Source organism: Etheostoma spectabile, unplaced genomic scaffold, assembly GCF_008692095.1.
Source record: "Etheostoma spectabile isolate EspeVRDwgs_2016 unplaced genomic scaffold, UIUC_Espe_1.0 scaffold00002930, whole genome shotgun sequence".
Lineage (NCBI taxonomy): Eukaryota > Metazoa > Chordata > Actinopteri > Perciformes > Percidae > Etheostoma > Etheostoma spectabile.
The window spans coordinates 21126-41466 of NW_022602969.1; the positions used below are offsets into that span (position 1 = coordinate 21126).

Genomic DNA, 20341 nt, shown 5'->3' on the forward strand with positions numbered 1-20341 from the left:
TGTGACAGAGTACAGGCCCTACAGACACACACCCACAAACAAAAAAATGACAGCCTGGTCATTAGTGGCTAAAAAGAAATCGCTGATCATGGGAGACTCTAACTTGGCCAGACTTCAACCCTTCAAGGGGCCCCATGTGCAAATTGACAGTTTCCCTGGTGCCACCTTCAAGCACGCAGAGGCCCTTTTGGCCAAGACCCCAGTCTCAGAGACTGTTGAAAAACTAGTCCTGTCTTTTGGCATTAATAACAGAGCTAAAAAACCGGACAAAGTAGCCATCCCGCCACTCAAAAGAGCCATCAAAATGGCTCAAGTTGCTTTCCCTAAAGCCCAGATTCTGATCCCAATCATAAAATTCTCCAGGGCTCTGCCACACCAGATATGTTATCCCAGCGGACTCCGGAGGTAGTGGCAAGGTACCGACGGGCACAAAGTACTGCAGCCTCTGCCGTGACAGAGGTAAAGCAAGGGAGACTTTCAGAGAAGACATGGAGAAGGACTTTTGGTCAGCACCAAGGTGCTTCTGGAAAACTGTTGGCCCCTTCAGTAGAGGGAAGCAAGTAATCATCCAAGCTGTATACAGTAAGGATGGGACGTTGTTGACCTCTACTGAGGAGGTAATAGAGCGGTGGAAGGAGCACTTTGAGGAACTCCTAAATCCAACCGACACGTCCTCTGTGGTAGAGGCAGAGGTGGAGGATGATGGGGGATTGTCATCAGTTTCCCTTGTGTAGGTCGCTGAGGTAACCCTAACCTCTTTCAAGTAACATTGTCCACCATAGACAAGACAAATATTTCAAGACTGGCAAAAACTATAATACCACTCTGATCATATTCCCTTTCTCAATGCTCCACAAAGAACGATCATCAATGACAGAGAGCATATGAAGTGAATCATTACTCTCTGTCAGCTTCATGCTCAGAAAGGAATATCACGACTCATCATCGTGGTCAGCAAAACCAAACACTTTAGAAACACATTCCTCAAGTCAGAAACTCTAGAAATGATCCCTGAAAGTATACAGTCCCTGAGAAAAGTCTTGTCGCTTGTGTACAAATTGACCTGAAGTGCCGCTGAAATATTTTTCTAATCAAGATTTATTTACAAGAAATGGCTCATTTTAATCCCAACAGCTTTTGTAATAAAGTTTCAGTGCAAAAAGAAACTGTCAAAAAGTATTCTAATATTCACAGCTTGGTAAAGCCCATTGAGTCAATTTTTGCAAAGACATAAGTGTTGTCGCCTTGTCATATGAGCTTCACCTGGGACTAATAATGGATCAATCAGGTCTCAGGTGTGTATAAAACAACCCCAGTACACTAGACCTTCACATCAACTGCAACTAGACATCTGCAAACATGCCTAAGATTCACCCTGAGACTAAAGTTTTGATTATCAAGAGGCTGAAGACCAGATCCACTGCTGATGTGGCAGACACCTTCAATGTGTCTCAGAGTCAAGTACAGAGGATTAAAAAACATTTGAAGACACTGGAGACGTTTTTGACAAGCCCAGGTCAGGCAGACCCCGCAAGACAACTGCTCGAGAGGACCGTTTGTTGGTTCGAAAATCCAAGGCCAGCCCATTTTCCACTGCAGCAGAGCTCCACCAGACCTGGTCACCTGAAGTCCCTGTGTCAACCAGAACGGTTTGTCGGATTCTGTCTCGAAATGGCCTCCATGGTCAAATCAGTGCCCAGAAGCCAGCACTAAACAAAAGACAATTGAAAAACCGTGTGGCATGTGCCAAGGCCCACAGCTTGCTAAAAGGATGGACGCTGGAGAAGTGGAAGAAAGTGGATTTTTCAGATGAATCTTCTGTTGAATTACACCACAGTCGCCGCAAATATTGCAGGAGACCTACTGGAGCCCGCATGAATCCAAGATTCACCCGGAAAACAGTGAAGTTTGGTGGCGGAAGAATCATGGTTGGGGTTACATCCAGTATGTGGTGTGCGAGAGATCTGCAGGGTGGAAGGCAACATCAATAGTCTCAAATACAAAGACATCTTAGCTACCTCTTATATTCCCAACCATAAAAGAGGCCAAATTCTGCAGCAGGATGGTGCTCCATCGCATACTTCCATCTCCACTTCAAAGTTCCTCAAGGCGAACAAGATCCAGATGGTCCAGGATTGGCCGGCCCAGTCACCAGACATGGACATCATTAAGCATATGTGGGGTAGGATGAAAGTGGAAGCATGGAAGACCAAACCAAAGAATATTGATGAACTCTGGGAGCTTTCCTAGCTATTCCTGATGACTTCATCAATACATTGTATGAATCATTGCCAAACCGCATGGGTCCAGTCCTTCAAGCTCATGGAAGTCATACAAGATATTAAATTTGAATCTCACAGCACCACTATTTAATTTGCTTACATATTTTACATGTAAATTTGTTCAATTTCTGTATAGGCGACAAGACTTTTGTCTTGCCAAAATTTGACCTTTCTGTCTTGTTTAAATTATAAATCTTTTTTCAGTGAAACTAATTTATTTCAGTGCAATGAACATCATTTGGGAGGGTTTTAGCTTTTCATATGAGCTATTTCTTGCACCAATTGATTAATTAAAAGTCATGTTAATAGCAGGTGTTTCTACAAAATGGATAAGCGACAAGACTTTTGTCAGGGACTGTACCTGGAGCGATGCAGAGCAGGGGTGGCCAACTAGTCAAGGAACAGCAAGAGACTTGATATTTAAGAATACTGACTATGTGACAGATGTGTAATCTGTCATGTCCTGCCTTCTGAAGCTCTAGCCAGGCGCCATTCCTCGCCTAAAACAATGAGTTATTCCAGTAATTGAAAAGGAAACTCACATTTACAAAGATAAATTTGACAGCTGTGACTCCTTGATGATCTAGTGGCTAGGATTCAGCGCTCTCACCGCCGTGGCCCGGGTTCAATTCCCGGTCAGGGAATGGTCAAGAGTTGACAAATTTGAAGGACTAAGTTCCTGGACTTGGTTTTAGTTAATTTAGATTTGCCAAATTCTTCCTCATTAGTTTATCGCTAGAACCCCAACACTTTTAAAGAGTACCATTTCCTTTAAATCAGACCCCCGACAGCGGATGTATCCTTTTGTCATCATTGATGGTCATAAACACTTCATCTGCCTCTATGTCAATAACAATTCTTTTCGTTGTTTCAAACAGTAACTTGTAACAGAAAATTACATTTAACCAATGATTTTCATAATAATTATTCATAATAAGATCTCAAATGCCTCTCAGAGTATATGACTTCTGTATCTATCCTCAGTGTCTTCTCCTTGTAGGAGACAACTGAATTTGTTATGACTTTGCATTTGTCTCCAAGGACAAATGGCATAAAGTCTGAAAGAAACTAAAAAGCTGTTGTCTAAAGCTGTGTTTATCATAGCAGGTCCCAGGTTGAGACCAGAGCCTTTCCAAGAGACAAGATGTTCTTTTTCAGCAAGACCGGTCAAGACACTTGACACAAGGAGGGCAGATTCAGAAATACTTAATGGAACTAACTGTCTGCCTGAGGTCCACTGATTGTTATGTTTGAGATTAAACTTTTTTCCAAACAAGGGTTTTTCTCCTCTGGGGGCACTGGATATAATGAAGTGTATAACTGATTGTATTCACACAGAACTGTTGTCACTCTGTAACTTTGTGCATTGTGAGAGCTGTTCTTGTCATTTTGATTTTTCTCTGCAGAAAACAATCAAACTTTCACCGGAGACTGGACTTTGATTCAGTTTGCAGCCTTCAGTCTTTATTCTATATACAGAGTCTTAATTCCAGCCAAATTCCTCCCTTGCTGTAACAAGAAACTTCTACCACAGTTTGGCGTCACAAACAGGATTTCAAGGAGGAATCAGAAAGGGACTCCACCGGTGACTGATGAGGGCATGCATCCAGGGATCTGATGATCACCTGCCTCTAAACCTCGCCAAATATCTTTGAGAGAGAGAGGGTCAGAAAGCTCCCCTGATTCCACTCTGAAATCCAAACGACAAGGAAGCAATTTCAAACAGCGGGGTAAGTTAAATTTTCAATTCTGTTGGATAAATTATTTAAATTGGACATTGAGACGGTTTGTGAGACAAATATTGACTGTGATTTAACTGAGGGATTTGGTAAAAGTTATCTTTTGTTTTGTAAAACTTTGGGTTGTGTACAAAACAGGAGAAAAGAGAAGGTATTTTTTTTCCAATTTTTCTGGTCACACTTGGCACTATTTCACAACTTTTGTCTGAAGTTCTCTATTCTGTCAGGGCTTAACACTGTCGACCCAACATCTTCTTTTTCTTTTCTTGTTATGTCTCGGCAAGAAGTTATTATGCTTGTGGGTCGTCTGTCCATCTCTACATCAGAATCAGAAATACTTTATTTATCCGTGAAGGGAGACTCTTGAAAAGAGGGTTCCTTCGAGCCGGATTTGAACCAGCGACCTAAGGATTTCAACTTTTTGCCTCTACAGTCCTCCGCTCTACCAACTGAGCTATCGAAGGGCGACAACATGCATGAAAGCACTTCCTATTCTTGTGAATGTGATGACACAGGACCCCCCCAGGAGGGAATTTTCTCAAATTTTGCAAAAACATTCACAAGAACTCGTAAATCAATGATGAGATTTTGGGGGTCAAAGGTTCAATGTCAAGGTGACTGCGTCTTCATGTCTGTCCATCCGATTCTTGTGAATGCAAGATCTCTGAACCTCTAGAGGGAATCACTTTTTTTTTGGTATACATAACCACTTGGAGTCGCGGATGAACAGATTTTGATTTTGGAAGTCAAAGGTCAAGGTTACTGTTTCATCACATCTCCAGAACTGTATATGTATTTCTCCTGAACTGGTATGTATTGGGTGACTTTCAACAGAGTGGCGCAGCTGAGGCGTGGTGAGCCTATAACCCAGAGGTTGATGGATCGAAATCATCCTTTGCTGGTGACACAATGGTAGACTCTCTGAAAGGGTGATTCATCAAGAGATGACCCTCAAGTTGATTTCCATGGTGAGTTGAATCATGATATAACCGCTGTAATTGTTGACAGCACCATGAAAAGTAGTGTTCTTCAGGAAAATCATGTTCTGGCAGTTTATTTTGACAAATTGACATCCACTACCCTCAAGTCATGCTGTCTTTCTAGTGATGTGATTGGTAAGTGGTTGGGCTGTATACAGGTTTTAATCATATCCATCGGTTTAAAGATGCTCACAAAACGCTGTAATTGCAATCGCGTTTCTCGTGCACATTCATGTCCTCTTAAATACAAAGAACTGCTAAGTTCTTTATTCTCAATATCAACTCTCAGACATTAGTTCCAAACGAAAACAATAGTTGTCAGAAGTGGGATTTGAACCCATGCCTCCAGAGGAGACTGCGACCTGAACGCAGCGCCTTGGACCGCTCGGCCATCCTGACTGATCCAACAATTTTACAGTAAGACCTGTTTAAAAAATTATAATATAGTAAATTAAACATGTCATGATATAGTTTCTCAGTCATCCATGTCATAGTTAACAAGGGAAGGTTTCTCAACTGTCAGCCCAAATATTTGTGCGTTCATGGAGACATGGAAGAAAGTCCCCAGGGTCTTCTTCCTGCTTCTGGCGAGAGCAGACGTGTTTTTCCTCCTCTCCCCTCTTATCTTAGCTTGGCTCTTTCCCAGTCTGTCTACCCTGTCTTGTGGAATCTTTTTCTTTTCTCTTTGTCCCCTGCCTGCTGTTTTCCTGAGACATTCGAATATGGAATTGATTAACTGGTCACTCAGCGCTATTGACAAGATTTTTTTATCCAAACATGCTTCTCCGGGTGAGCCGAATTGTCCCAGCGGGATGTTCCCTGCAGGCTATGTTCGCGATTCCTATTCCCGGGAGTGGCAGGTGGTCTGCCTGGACGTTCTCACTGTGGAGGACGTCGAAGATATTTGGATAATTGGAATTCTGTTGCTGGGGCTCCTGATTGTCGGCCTTGGGGTCTCACTGACCTATCGGAAAATTGGTAAGACAGCCGCCAGCAAATTCACCCACAAGCTGTCTGGGGAACTTAAAGAGTGCCTACACGGAGTGGTTGAGGGGATGAAGGTTTTACATCTAAGGGCTAACCAGTCCAGTGAACTGTCTCGTAACATCTCAGACCGGACCGTGGAAGCGCAGAAGGGGATTGATACCAACAGGGCCCAGTCGGTGGAGTTGCTTCGTGTGACCACCGGACTGGCAGAGAAGGTGGATGGACTGCAAAAATCACTACGTGATATGGATGCTCGCATGACGCTGAGGTCGGTGACAATTGATTGATGGACATTGATTTGGATAAATTCTACCGAGTCACCCTAAATTGGACTGCAACTAATCAACTACCCACACCCCCCCTCCCCGCCACCCTTCACCCGAGCAGGAAAACAACCAGCAGCTGGCCTTCTATCTCGTCCTGTGCTCTGGTTATCTCTTCAAGGTCACGCCGATGAACTGAGCTTTTAACAACACAGACAGTTTGACGCGCACATTGCACACACAACTCACTATCTCACACACACACCATACACTCCCTCCCCCATCCCGCCCCACATCCATATGTCTGCCTCCTTTCTGTGTTTCTCGCATCCTCTACAGTGGTGTGAAAAAGTGTTTGCCCCCTTCCTCATTTGCTGTTCCTTTGCATGTTTGTCACACTTAAGTGTTTCGGAACATCAAACCAATTTAAACAATAGTCAAGGACAACACAAGTAAACACAAAATGCAATTTGTAAATGAAGGTGTTTATTATTAAAAGGTGAAAAAAAATCCAAACCATCATGGCCCTGTGTGAAAAAGTGATTGCCCCCTAAACCTAATAACTGGTTGGGCCACCCTTAGCAGCAACAACTGCAACCAAGCGTTTGCGATAACGTGCAATGAGGCTTTTACAGCGTCCTGGAGGAATTTTGGCCCACTCATCTTTGCAGAATTGTCCTAATTCAGTTACATTAGAGGGTTTTCGAGCATGAACGGCCTTTTTAAAGGTCATACCACAACATCTCAATAGGATTCAGGTCAGGACTTTGGCTAGGCCACTCCAAAGTCTTCATTTTGTTTTTCTTCAGCCATTCGGTGGTGGACTTGCTGGTGTGTTTAGGATCATTGTCCTACTGCAGAACCCAAGTTCGTTTCAGCTTGAGTACACGAACAGATGGTTGGACATTCTCCTTCAGGATCTCTTGGTAAACAGCAGAATTCATAGTTCCTTTTATCACGGCAAGTCTTCCAGGTCCTGAAGCAGCAAAACAGCCCCAGACCATCACACTACCACCACATTTTACTGTTGGTATAATGTTCTTTTTATGAAATGCAGTGTTCCTTCTACGCCAGATATACTTGGACACACACCTTCCAAAGAGTTCCACTTTTGTCTCATCGGTCCACAGAATGTTGTCCCAAAAGTCTTGGGGATCATCAAGATGTGTTGTGGAGAAATTGAGACGAGCTTTGATGTTCTTTTTGCTCAGCAGTGGTTTTCTCCTTGGAACTCTGCCATGCAGGCCATTTTTGCCCAGTCTTTTCCTGATGGTGGAGGCATGAACGCTGACCTTAACTGAGGCAAGTGAGGCCTGCAGTTCTTTGGACGTTGTTGTGGGGTCTTTTGTGACCTCTTGGATGAGTCGTCGCTGCGCTCTTGGGGTAATTTTGGGCGGCCGGCCACTCCTGGGAAGGTTCACCACTGTTCCATGTCTTCACCATTTGTGGATAATGGCTCTCACTGTGGTTCGCTGGATTCCCAAAGCTTTGGAAATGGCTTTATAACCCTTTCCAGACTGATAGATCTCAATTACTTTCTTTCTCAATTGTTCCTGAATTTCTTTGGGTCTCGGCATGATGTGTAGCTTTTAAGGATCTTCTGGTGGACCTTACTGTGTCAAGCAGCTCCTATTTAAGTGATGCCTTGATTGTGAACAGGTGTGGCAATAATCAGGCCATGGGTGTGGCTAGAGAAATTGAACTCAGGTGTGGACAACCACAGTTATAGTATGTTTTAACAAGGGGGTCAATCACTTTTTCACACAGGGCCATGATGGTTTGGATTTTTTTTCACCCTTAATAATAAACACCTTCATTTACAAATTGCATTTAGTGTTTACTTGTGTTGTCCTTGACTATTGTTTAAATTGGTTTGATGTTCCGAAACACTTAAGTGTGACAAACATGCAAAGGAACAGGAAATGAGGAAGGGGGCAAACACTTTTTCACACCACTGTATATGCCACCTCAAAAAATTCCTTCATGTGTCCACATGAACTGTGTGTTGTCTTGCATTATGTTATGTTGTTATGTCTTGTACTTTATATTGCTACAATGCTGATTGATTCTGTTTCTGATGCATCTGAAGTGAAGTGTGCGCATGCGCTGAAAAGTGCGAGCTGCCTGTTGCAGTGCTCCGTCTCTGTCTTCTTACTACTGGTGCTACTGTGATACCGAGTTTCCCTTCGGGGATCAATAAAGTATTTCTGATTCTGATTCTGATGTGTTTGACAATGGCAATACATTGCACGGGATGTGAAGACAATGTGCAATACAGGCTTAATCCTATGGTGGGAATCAAGATCCACCAATGTTTCTGTCTACAATGTCCACCTGAATCCAGAAATGTCCCTGCCAGATGGGAAATAGACTGACAATTGGGTCAACATTGTGCAATTATCTTCAAAATGTCCAACTGAGTCCACAAATATTCCTGCCAGATGGGAAATAAACTGATAACTGTCTTCATGGTCTAAACGTGTCAAATATTGCTGTATAATGCCCACATTGAGTTCAGATGTGTTGGTTCCTGATCCATGCTATTACCCCAAAAGATCAGAACTATGCCAAGGGCACCTGGATTTGGTAAAAGGTTCTCCGCAGAGGTTTTGTCTTTAATCCAAGAGACTTTTTTAGTGTTTTTTTTACACAGAAAAGGTTGGACACAGTGTCCACTCCCCCATCCATATCTGACAATTGAAAGCTGTGGGGAAAGGGGGGTTCCAAAGCTAATAGACCATTCAACAAGCAGTTCTGATGCACTATACTGGCCCATTCAGGATGAGCACTGTATACTCTGACTGCAGCAAAACAAGTTCAAATTTCAGTGATACCTAATTTCTGTGGTGATTACGAGACTGAATGCAAAGTGTGTATCCCCCATGTAACTCAAAGCCTATCACTTCCAGTCAATACTGTCAAATGTGGAGCTCCTTCAAGTTACATTAACAACCAGGTGACTCCTCAACATGCCCCCACCAACGTACTGTTTACAATCCAAATGGCCAAGAATATTAAACCTGTAAGCTTACTTTAAACTAGATGTGGAAAGTTGAAAGGTTGATCTTTTTCACCTGTGCTGTGGCTTAAAAACAGGTTCCACCGAGATTTGAACTCAGATCGCTGGATTCAGAGTCCAGAGTGCTAACCATTACACCATGGAACCTTCGAAAGTCTTGAGAGGGTTTGCTTGGGAGTTTCTTTCATAATAGCCACATGTGTGATATTAAAGGCACACAACAATCACAACAATTAAAATATCACGCCCCAATATATTCTCGGTTTTGAGTCCTCGCCCTGACTATTTACGACATGGCCAGATGTAATCCGGCTAAGAAGCAGCACTTTTTAGAGGTGGAGATTGAAACACTGACATCTCAGTTTAATTTGCAGTAAAGTATACACCTACATGTGAAGTGTACCCATATTTAAATAAACACACGGTAGCAAAGTTTATGCAGTATTTTTTTATTTTACTCGTGTTTTTTTCGTGAGTCAGTGCAAATATTATTGCAAATCAGTATTGCACTGCTTTTCAGGTTGTTGTGGCCGAGTGGTTAAGGCGATGGACTAGAAATCCATTGGGGTCTCCCAGCGCAGGTTCGAATCCTGCCGACAATGAAAGTAGTAATTCAAAGGTGGTCACTCATCCCTTTGTAGCAGATGTGCCTTCATGGACAATGTTGTAAAATACAATAATCACCAGAAGCCACTAATGCATTTCTCAGCATTTATTTTCAGTCTCAATGCCCAGATGTGTTGAAAGATTTGCAGTGAACGTTGTATTGTCCAGCGATGGTGGTATAGTGGTGAGTATAGCTACCTTACAAGCAGTTGATATGGCTTTGATTCCCAGCCAGTATCTTTCTTTGAGTGACGTAACTTGCTTCATTTGTCAAAAAGTAGCCAGAAAGGTTACTCTCCCAACCCGGTTTGATAAAACACTAGATCTCTGTTATATCGCACAAATAAGGGAGCATAACAATCAATCAAGCTGCCTCCACGAGGATCCACAGACATAGACATGTTCCACCACCCGCAATTAAACCTGTCTCCTCAGCTTCTAGGCGCCGCTGCATCACCTCCTCTTCAGCTGGAGAGTTTGCATCTGCGTTTGTGAGCTCACAGTTTTATGCCAAGAATGGTCTGCTCTCTCCCTCTTCCCCAGATAAGATTCTCTCTGAGTTCCATTCCACATGCACTGAAATCCTAGACTCTATTGCCGCTTATCGGATTAAAGCTGTTAAACCTAAGGCGGACCCCTGGCTAAATGACACCACAAGGGCCCTTAGGCAACACTGCAGACAAGCTGAACGAAGATGGAAAGACAATCTACACGTGTCACTGGGTGTATTAAGGGACAGTCTATCCACATACCAGAATGCTGTGAAGGTGGCGAAGATGCAGCATCTCTCTTCTGTCATAGCTAGCAATTGCCACAAACCTAGATTGTTATTTAATACTTTTAACTCTGTTAACCTCTGCTCCAACAGATGTGTCAATTAGTACATGTGAGAAATGTCTCTCGCTTATTTTATTGACAAAGTAGCATCAGGTATCAGGTAGTAGTATCAGGAAAAATACTGGTGCTAATGTTAAGGTCTTTTTATCTAATTCTTCTACACACTCAGCTGTGTTTGAGGAATTTAAGCACATTTCTCTGACGATACTTAGTGAGGTTGTAAAACACATACAACCTACCAACTGTCCCTTAGACATTTAGAATGGTGAAGGAGGTTTTTAATAGCACCATTGGGGCAAGTCTTCTTACTCTTTTTAAGTAAATGGCTAAGCCTGTACTTTGTTACTTTTACTTGAGTAAAGAAGTTAAACGCGTACTTCTACTTTTACCAGAGTATTTGTTAACACAATTATCTGTACTTCTACTTGAGTATGGGCAGTGAGTACTTTTGCCATCGCTGATGGTCATTGGTATGCAGGTCACTTGATGCAATACAAGCAAATACATAAGGACCCACCCAACAGTTTTGTGATACGTGGCGTGCAACTGTATGTCAATGTTCAAGCTTGTTGCTGTGACCAAGAAACCACCAGCAAAATGACTATTAAACCATCGGTTCCGAAATTTTCTTGGATGACAAATTTTCTAATTCAAAGTCAGAATCCAATTGACATGTGAGAACATTACAATGCACGTCCAGCTTCTACATTTCTGCATGAGTCAGCTTTCCCAATTTCTGAGTAACAGGAAAATAGCCTGATAAGCAGACATGTGCAGCTCAACCTCAAAAAGCCATGAAGCAAATGCTTGTGGATTAAAGATCGAGCTCACGCTCAATAAAGCATCAGACAGATGCAGTCTCTGTGGCGCAATAGGTCAGCGCAGTCGGCTGTTAACCGAAAGGATGGTGGTTCAAGTCCACCCAGGGACGTTTGTTTCCTAAATAACCTGGTGAGAGTCAACTCTGGGATTTATCCTTCTGGAGAAGACCATAGAGCAGCCCAAAGACAACCCAAGTGGCCTTATGTCTATCAGAAGGTACAGTTCTGCAAACCATGTACATATTACTCTTTGAGGTCATTGGTATGCAGATCACTTGATGTAATACAAGCAAATACAATAGGCCCAACCCACCAGTTTTATGATACGTGGCGTGCAACTATATGTCAATGATCAAGCTTGTTGCTGTGACCAAGAAACCACCAGCAAAATGACTGATACATCATCAGTCAGCCATTGCACCCCCACTGCTGCTGTATGTGGACTGTGGCTGCTACATCAGTGAGCGGTCCAGCAAGCTGCAGACAAGGTTTGGGGATACGGCTGGACATCTGGCACTTCATGCGAAGGCTGGCCATATGTTAAAGGCCCGTATATGTTTAACGTGTTCATATGTTTCGTTAATTTTCACAATGTTTAAAATCTTCAGTTAACCTAGCCAGTTAACCTAGCCATTCTCCATTTCACCACATGCTACTGCTGCATTCATCAATCCGTCACTCTGTGTAAAACCATAACAGACTTCACAAACATTACCTATTTAAAATAACCACGCAACACTCAGATCTCTGTTAACTATGTGTCTGTTTATTTAGTTTCAAAGTGTAACACAGGTTAAACATTAGTCATATCAGCTTTGTCTTACCGGCGTCTTCTCGTTCTGTTTTAAGACTACAAACTGACTATGTGACAGATGTGTAATCTGTCATGTCCTGCCTTCTGAAGCTCTAGCCAGGCACCATTCCTCACCTAAAACAATATGAGTCATTCCAGTGAGTGAAAAGGAAACTCACATCTACAAAGATAAAATTGAAAGATAAGACTCCCTGATGGTCTAGTGGCTAGGATTCGGCGCTCTCACCGCCGTGGCCCGGGTTAGATCCCCGGTCAGGGAATGTTCAGGACAAAATGCACTGTAAAAAAAGATGTAATTTGACATACATTATCACAGCCTGAGCCAAGGCCCAATCTTCCGCGTGACAGGCGGAGATACTGTCCATTATAGTAACGAGGAATGCCCAAGCTCTATTTTTGGCACATCAATCAATAGGTGGCGCTATTCCAGCATTTATGCCACAGTAAATACATGTACATATATTTAGGTTTACTACATATTTGCTGTCACTCAAATCCATGACAAAGCATCTGTGACTCAATCTAGTTGAAAATCTGTGTTAAATTAACATGTCTAACAGCATTTTAAACATTTACAGTAAATAATTAATGGTGCATTTCCCCACAAACATGCAAAAAATCAGTTTTCAACAGTTTCTGTAGTGTAGTGGTTATCACATTTGCCTCACACGCGAAAGGTCCCGTGTTGAAACAGGACAGAAACACATTTCTTTGTTCATGTTGACTTTGCACAATCAAACTCTGCTGAGTTGAACTCTCAATAACCTTCACGGAAAAATATTCCTGACGTGAAATCGTGGCCAGACCCACCGCAGTTTCCGTAGTGCAGTAGGAATTCAGGAAAATCCTGTCTCAAATTGATGCAGAAAACCTAGTCCATGTATTTGTTACTTTAAGATGGATTACTGCAATTCTTTATTGTCAGGCTGCTTGAAAAAGTCCATAAAGACTCTTCAGCTGATCCAGAATGCTGCAGCATGTGTTCTGACAGGAACCAGGAAAAGAGATCACATCTCTCCTGTTTTAGCTTCTCTGGATTGGCTTCCTGTAAAATCCAGAATAGAATTTAAAATCCTTCTTCTCACCTACAAAGCTCTTCATGGTCAGGCACCATCTTATCTTAAAGAGCTCATTGTACCTTATTACCCTACCTGAATGCAGGGTTACTTGTGGTTCCTAGAGTCTCCAAAAGTAGAATGGGAGCCAGAGGGTTCAGCTATCAAGCTTCTCTCCTGTGGAACCAGGTTCCAGTTTGGGTTTGGGAGGCAGACACCGTCTCCACATGTAAGAGTAGGTTTAAGACTTTCCTTTTTGATTAAGCATACATGTGCAGCTCAACCTCAAAAAGCCATAAAGCAAATGCTTGTGGCTTAAAGATCGAGCTCCCGCTCATAAAACCTCAGACAGGCACAGTCTCTGTGGTGCAATAGGTCAGCGCAGTCGGCTGTTAACCGAAAGGATTGTGGTTCAAGTCCACCCAGGGACGTTTGTTGCTTAAATAACCTGGAGTGAGCCAACTCTGGGATTTATCAAAATTGTTATTTATTTTTGCTATAGTGCTTAACAATCATTATTTAATTTTGCCCAGTTTTGGCCTGTTGGACCCATTTTTTAATGCTTTTAAACCTTGTTTTGTTGGGGTTGAACGTGGCCCCGGTGTACACCAGGACCCTGTGACATCACTGTTGGGTGGGGTTTCAGGTGCATGTGATGCTGACTGAGGTCAGAGGTGAAATAAACATGAACTTTACCAGCCAAGGCACGTTGGGCACTGACTGCCTGATTTTAACGTCTTCGATGCTGCTGGAATGAAAATTAATGAATTGATTATTTGATATTAGTTGATTATATTGGGATATGCAACTGAAGGAAGAATCACCGGGTCGTCATGGATCTAAGAAGAGGGAGCCAATTTGGAAGGATCTGCACCACCAATAAACTGTAATTTCTCAAAATATCTTCCTCCCCTAAATGTCACTGAATTCTTAATTATTCTGTAGTTAGCAATCGCTGTGAGCAGGGTTTGAACCTGCGCAGGGAGACCCCATTGGATTTCAAGTCCAACGCCTTAACCACTCGGCCATCACAGCTGTAACATACGTTTGGTTTTTACAATGGAGAACCCCTGAGGCCTGACAGACTCCATTACAGTTAGTACCATCAATCAGACAAAGATAGAGCCTATCTCACAAGTACCTTGGGCAGTTCTGAATGACTGATGGGGATTCCCAAGCACTTCAGCTCCAAAGGATCATTCAAATCTTGAGGGTATTTCAGGTGTAATGTGGGTAGTTAATCCACCCCCTTTAGATGATCTGATTCATTTCCGAACCAGTCCAGATTAACAATTAACAAGTTATTGAATCACATGTCAATGAGAAACATACATGTGTACAGACAAGGCTAGCAGCAACATCGCCTCGTCAGAAACGTTTCTGGTGTGCAAAGACCAAGAAAATGCCACGCAACAGAAATGCCATGCTCACGCCACACAGGCAGTGTGCAGGAGGCCTTACCCCTGACTTCCACCAACTGCGGATCCACTCCGCTTCGTGTCTGCTCCTTGATCCGCAGTCCGTTAACACCCACCAGGTCTGGATTTGTTGCAGGCCATGACGGACCGCTGAAGTCACATGGACCCACGGGATCTCATGAATTCATGTAAGATCTTTCGATATAACAGGATGTAGTTTCTATAAACAGAACCACAAAACCTGATGAGTGAACTAGCATTGCTCTGAATTTCATGTGTTTTCATGTATCATCTTGAGTCTGTGTTGATGTAGCGTTTCTGTGTAAATGTAACATGCCTTTTTCATTTGCTACCAGGGCTTAATGAGTAGCATGGGGATTGGGTAGACATGATGATAGGATGCAAACAGAGGTAAGGACTGCAACAACAAGGTGCTGCAGGGATTTGAACCCTGGATCTCCTGTTTACTAGACAGGCACTTTAACCAGCTAAGCCACAGCACCCCCTCAAGTACTACTCACAAACAAAATAACAAAATTACTCTCATTCAGAAGCCATAGAAGAGCGGTGCAAATATTTCATCAGAGTGATGGCTTGTGGTAAGAAATTGGTCCTGAGTCTGTTGGTTTTGGCGTAAAGTGCTCTGTAGCGCCTACCAGAGGGGAGAAGCTGGAACAGGTTGTGTCCGGGGTGAGATGGGTGAGATGGGTGAGAGGCCATCCGTCATCACCTGCACACTTGATGAGTGTCATCGGTGGAAGTCTAAACCAATGATTCCCAAAATGGTTGACCTAACAGCGTGCAGCCCACCTGCACCTATTAAAGCCAGCATTCCACTCCACTGGTATAGACTGTTTTCAGCCACATATAATGTTATAAGACAACATCACATGTCACTTTTGTGCTCTGGAAAATCAGGCAAATGGTAACTTTGTTACACCTGTTAAGAATGACAAATCATATGCATACAATACACTTCATTGAGTATGAAACAGGCACTGCTGGGATTTGGACCCAGGATCTCCTGTTTACAAGAGAGGCGCTTTAACCACTAAGCTACAGTGCCTTCTACAGATCAGCCTGTCTTGCAAGAAGACAATGAGCTAATGAACAGGGTTGCTTCCATCCATCCACCTTCGTCCAGCAGCTACAGCAGGGGACCCCTATAAACTCCGGCAAATGAAAACAGCTGGACGTGTCCTTGAACGACGCCTCAGGACTCACTCTTCATAGGCAGGCCTACCGAGAACAACAGAAGTCCTATGCAAGGACCTTGAGAGATGAGAGACCCTTTCCCCACAGCCCTGGTAAAATCCAACCTCCATGCCATAAGTCCCCTCATCACAAAGGTCATTAACCACTCCCTCCGGTCAGGCCATGTTCCATCAACACTGAAAACAGCTGTTATCTTGCCATTTCTTATGGAAAGCAATGGAACGCTTAAAACACAGTCCTAATTTAGTCCTCCTCAACAGTTAACATAGCGTTGTGTGGCGTGTCTGTTTTTATTTCTCCCATGTTAACAGTATTGACCAATACGGTAGGCATTCTAACCTCAGTTGACACGCTCACATCATGCAGGCAGTGTGCAGGAGCCCTAAGCTTCCAAGATAAGACTGAAATTCATGATAGTAAAAACTTTATAATCTTCACACTAAAGTTGCAAAAACACCTCCAACAAAAGGCTTTTATTCGCTTTATGTAATGTTATGGTACAAAACAACATCACATGTCACTTTAGTGCTCTAGAAAATCAGGCTTCATCTTTGTTGCACATGTTAAGTATCACGAACCATGTGGAAACACTTTATTAAGTGATAACCAGGCACTGCTGGGATTTGGACCCAGGATCTCCTGTTTACGAGACAGGCGCTTTAACCACTAAGCTACAGCGCCTCCTGCAGCTAAGTCTGTCTTGCAAAAATATAATGACCTAGTGAAAATATCTTTAATATGTTCAACTAAGTCTAAATTTGGAGCTCCTTTAGGTTAAAATGAAGTACAGGTCACAGTTCAACCAGCCACCACCAACATACTGTTTTCAGTCAAACAGCCAAGAACCCGTTAGCCTAGATGTGGACGGTGTAGAGGTTGATTTTTTAATTTCACCAGTGCTCTGGCTTAAAACCAGGTTCCACCGAGACTTGAACTCGGATCACTGGATTCAAAGTCCAGAGTGCTTACCATTACACCATGGAACCACTGTTCTGAAAGGCAACATTGGTTTGCCATGCAGCTTCTTCCATATTATTAACACTTATGCTATTGAAGGCACACAACAATTACTGGTTAACTTAAGTCATTTAGTAAGCTAAGCGTTGACACAGGATGTGGAACAAGGCAAGTCAAGAATAGGTTTTAAAGCTCTTGCCACAAACAATGAATACAGCAGTAGATAGGTCTACTGTGTACACATGGTAACTTTACATGGGTTGATAATGCAGATGCTCACAAAAGGTGCGGCTGTACTTTCAATTCAGTATCTTAGCGCAAATTAATATCCACTATAATGTAGAGAATAGCTGAATTCAAGCTTCCCAATACCATGTCTCTGAAATTAGTTCTAGAAGGAAACAATTCATGTAAGAAGTGGGATTTGAATCCAAGCCCCCAGTGGAGACTGCAACCTGAACGCAGCGCCTTGGAACGCTCAGCCATCCTATCTTTATCTTGTTTATCCTTAGCTTCTTTAATAGTTTTTAAAATAAATTAATTCATAAAAAATATGACTAACATGTGATTATTTTTAATGTTATATTAATAAATAATGTTACAAGTATATGGCTAAGTAAGCAATAAAACCTTTAAATAAGCCCTTCTTGTTTTTTTTTTGTTATGTCTCGGCAAGAAGTATTATGCTTTTGTGTCGTCTGTCCATCTCTACATCAGAATCAGAAATACTTGATTGATCCGTGAAGGGAAACTCTGGAAGAGACTGCTTCTTTGAGCCAGTAACCTAAGGAATTTGGATTTGTGCCTCTACAGTCCTCCGCTCTACCAACTGAGCTATTGAAGGTCAACAATGTTTATGAACGCACTTCCCATTCTTGTGAATGTGATAACACAGACACCCTGGAAGGAATTTCTGACTCATCAGGGTCTGTAGCTCAGTGATAGAGCGCACTTCACAGTCTCAATGCCCAGATGTATTACAAGACTTGAAGTGAACATTGTATTGTCCAGTGATGGTGGTATAGTGGTGAGCATAGCTGCCTTCCAAGCAGTTGACCTGGGTTTGATTCCCAGCCATCGCAGTAGCTTTCTTTGAGTGATGTTACTTGCTTTTTTTACAAGAAGTCAGCAGAAAGGTTACTGCCCAACCTGGTTTGATAAACATTAGATCTCTTGGGCTGCACGATTATGGCCAAAGTGATAATCACGATTATTTGATCATATGGAGATCACGATTATTATCACAATTATTTTTTTGATTTTCTACTCCAAAGTGCTTGAAAGGTAGGTTTCACCAATTGTTGAACCTCAAGTTAACAAGGAACAATCTCAGCAAGGTAATTGATGGATGATTCTAGTTACTTCACCAAGTTCAGCCCAAATGACACAGCTGCAAGACATCACCTTGGTTGGCTTCCAGCTATGTAATAGATGCAAATGGCAGTGGTGGGATTTGAACCCACGCCTCCAGAGAGACTGGAGCCTTAATCCAGCGCCTTAGACCACTCGGCCACACTACTACCTAATAACAGGTAACTTGGCGGAGGATTGGCTGAAGCTTACTTTCCACCACCTTGGAGTAGACCAGGGAGGCTGAGCAGAGTGATACAAAAGTTGCAAGGTCTACAAAATGTTAAACTTTGCTACCCGTAAGCTGTTAGAACCTTTGTTGCCACCTTCCCTCAAAATGTGAATCACAGAATTTTCCATCCCTTGAGCCCAAACAGCAGAGCAGAGTGCGCAGCGGAAGCGTGCTGGGCCCATACCCAGAGGTCGATGGATTGAAACCATCCTCTGCTAAATCTCATCATTGTATCAGCACTAAGTCTATTTCCAGTCTGTGGATGTTTAGCAAAGCAAGTGTCTGGGACTAAGGTTTCCATCTGCTGAAGAGTAAACCTAATAGCATGTCCAGTTTATTTCATCTATAAAAATGGAAACTACAGTGCTCATACCTGCTGTAACACCTCTAAAAACTGGAGCATAATACTACAAACATACTACAGTTTAAGTACATAAATACAGTAATAGAGACTGTAAAACATGTGCTTGTTGTGCTGTCTGATAGTCTGAGTTATAAAAGAGAGCAATGCTAGTTTGTTGTGTAACAGGAGGTCTTAGTCTACCACTACGTTCTATACCCTCCAGTCAGATTACCACAGGAGGTAATATCTTCTGCAGCTCTTTTAAAGACTCTACCATAATACCTGCTGGAGATGCCAGGTCCTCATACAGGTAAAGCATGCTCTCTACCACTGAGATCTACATCCCCTGAAGATTTTCAGTTTTTTAAAACTGTTTTCTGAGATTGACTTAGACTTATCTTTATTAATCCTTTACTTATTAGGGCGCTTTAGGTAACTGCCTTCCAAGCACTTGACCTGGGTTTGATTCCCAGCCTTTGCAGTAGTTTGTTCGTTGAGGATGTTACTTACTCTATTTGTCAAGAAGTAACCAGAAAGGTCACTTGCCCAACTGGTTAATACAATATTAGATCTCTGTTATGGTACAAATAAGGCAGTATATCAATCAATCAAGCTTCCTCCATAAGGATCCACAGACCTGAGGCAGTCTAACTACAATTTGCACTTTCTACTCCTTACATTTTACAAAATTGGCTTGTTACTTTAGTTTTGTACTAAAAGTCGTATATCAGGTGTGTGTGGAGGAAAGACAAGAGACTAGTTGTCCGGAGGATATCACTGAGATTGTGTGCTCTTTAAGAACTGTAAGTCCTAGAACTGATGTTGTCAGTCATTTAAGCCTGTTGTTGTATTGGTCTGTAGTTTCTGGCAAATTTAAAGTTAGCTTGTTTGTGTTCTTCACCTGTTACTAGGTTACACCTGTTAGCTAGCTTACACCTGCCTGATCGATATAATGGCATTGTTAAAGTCCTTGCTCATTAAGATAATGTAATTGATATGGGGTTTATTGTATTATTTACTAGCATATATGATTCCTATGACTTGTGTATGGTAGCCTTTACAATGTTATGTATTTTCTTTTATTACCACACACAGCCTAGCAGAGCCCCCCCCCCCCATGTATATCCTGATGCTTGATTGTAATAATCTTCAACAAGAGAAGTTGTCTCTGTTCATGTTTTAACAGACAGCCATAAAGCAAATGCTTGTGGCTAAAGATCGAGCTACCACCGCCACAAACCCTCAGACAGGCGCAGTTCTCTGTGGCGCAATAGGTCAGCGCAGTCGGATGTTTAAATGAAAGGATGGTGGTTCAAGTCCACCCAGGGATGTTGCTGCTTCATAACCTGGAGAGAGCCAAATCTGGTCTTTACACTTCTGCAGAGACCATAGAGCAGCCCCAAGATAACCCAAGTGGTCTTAT

The 20341-nt window shown here is 42.5% G+C and overlaps 12 non-coding genes across 12 annotated transcripts; 2 read left to right on the forward strand and 10 right to left on the reverse strand.

Moving 5' to 3' along the window:
* Nucleotides 1-819: 819 nt before the first annotated feature.
* Nucleotides 820-1029, reverse strand: LOC116676252 (small nucleolar RNA U3). Its single transcript, XR_004328620.1, has one exon. It is a non-coding gene; the product is annotated as a small nucleolar RNA U3 (small nucleolar RNA).
* Nucleotides 1030-4397: 3368 nt separating this feature from the next.
* trnay-gua (transfer RNA tyrosine (anticodon GUA)) lies at nucleotides 4398-4485 on the reverse strand. Its single transcript is given in 2 exon segments — nucleotides 4398-4433; nucleotides 4449-4485. It is a non-coding gene; the product is annotated as a tRNA-Tyr (tRNA).
* Nucleotides 4486-5317: 832 nt separating this feature from the next.
* trnal-cag (transfer RNA leucine (anticodon CAG)) lies at nucleotides 5318-5400 on the reverse strand. Its single transcript has one exon. It is a non-coding gene; the product is annotated as a tRNA-Leu (tRNA).
* A 3945-nt stretch (nucleotides 5401-9345) lies between these two features.
* On the reverse strand, nucleotides 9346-9417 carry trnaq-cug (transfer RNA glutamine (anticodon CUG)). Its single transcript has one exon. It is a non-coding gene; the product is annotated as a tRNA-Gln (tRNA).
* Nucleotides 9418-9790: 373 nt separating this feature from the next.
* trnas-aga (transfer RNA serine (anticodon AGA)) lies at nucleotides 9791-9872 on the forward strand. Its single transcript has one exon. It is a non-coding gene; the product is annotated as a tRNA-Ser (tRNA).
* A 1698-nt stretch (nucleotides 9873-11570) lies between these two features.
* trnan-guu (transfer RNA asparagine (anticodon GUU)) lies at nucleotides 11571-11644 on the forward strand. Its single transcript has one exon. It is a non-coding gene; the product is annotated as a tRNA-Asn (tRNA).
* Nucleotides 11645-14356: 2712 nt separating this feature from the next.
* trnas-uga (transfer RNA serine (anticodon UGA)) lies at nucleotides 14357-14438 on the reverse strand. Its single transcript has one exon. It is a non-coding gene; the product is annotated as a tRNA-Ser (tRNA).
* An 812-nt stretch (nucleotides 14439-15250) lies between these two features.
* Nucleotides 15251-15324, reverse strand: trnat-agu (transfer RNA threonine (anticodon AGU)). The gene has a single exon. It is a non-coding gene; the product is annotated as a tRNA-Thr (tRNA).
* A 490-nt stretch (nucleotides 15325-15814) lies between these two features.
* On the reverse strand, nucleotides 15815-15887 carry trnat-ugu (transfer RNA threonine (anticodon UGU)). Its single transcript has one exon. It is a non-coding gene; the product is annotated as a tRNA-Thr (tRNA).
* Nucleotides 15888-16644: 757 nt separating this feature from the next.
* trnat-cgu (transfer RNA threonine (anticodon CGU)) lies at nucleotides 16645-16717 on the reverse strand. Its single transcript has one exon. It is a non-coding gene; the product is annotated as a tRNA-Thr (tRNA).
* A 233-nt stretch (nucleotides 16718-16950) lies between these two features.
* On the reverse strand, nucleotides 16951-17022 carry trnaq-uug (transfer RNA glutamine (anticodon UUG)). Its single transcript has one exon. It is a non-coding gene; the product is annotated as a tRNA-Gln (tRNA).
* A 1409-nt stretch (nucleotides 17023-18431) lies between these two features.
* On the reverse strand, nucleotides 18432-18513 carry trnal-aag (transfer RNA leucine (anticodon AAG)). The gene has a single exon. It is a non-coding gene; the product is annotated as a tRNA-Leu (tRNA).
* Between the last annotated feature and the right edge of the window lie 1828 nt (nucleotides 18514-20341).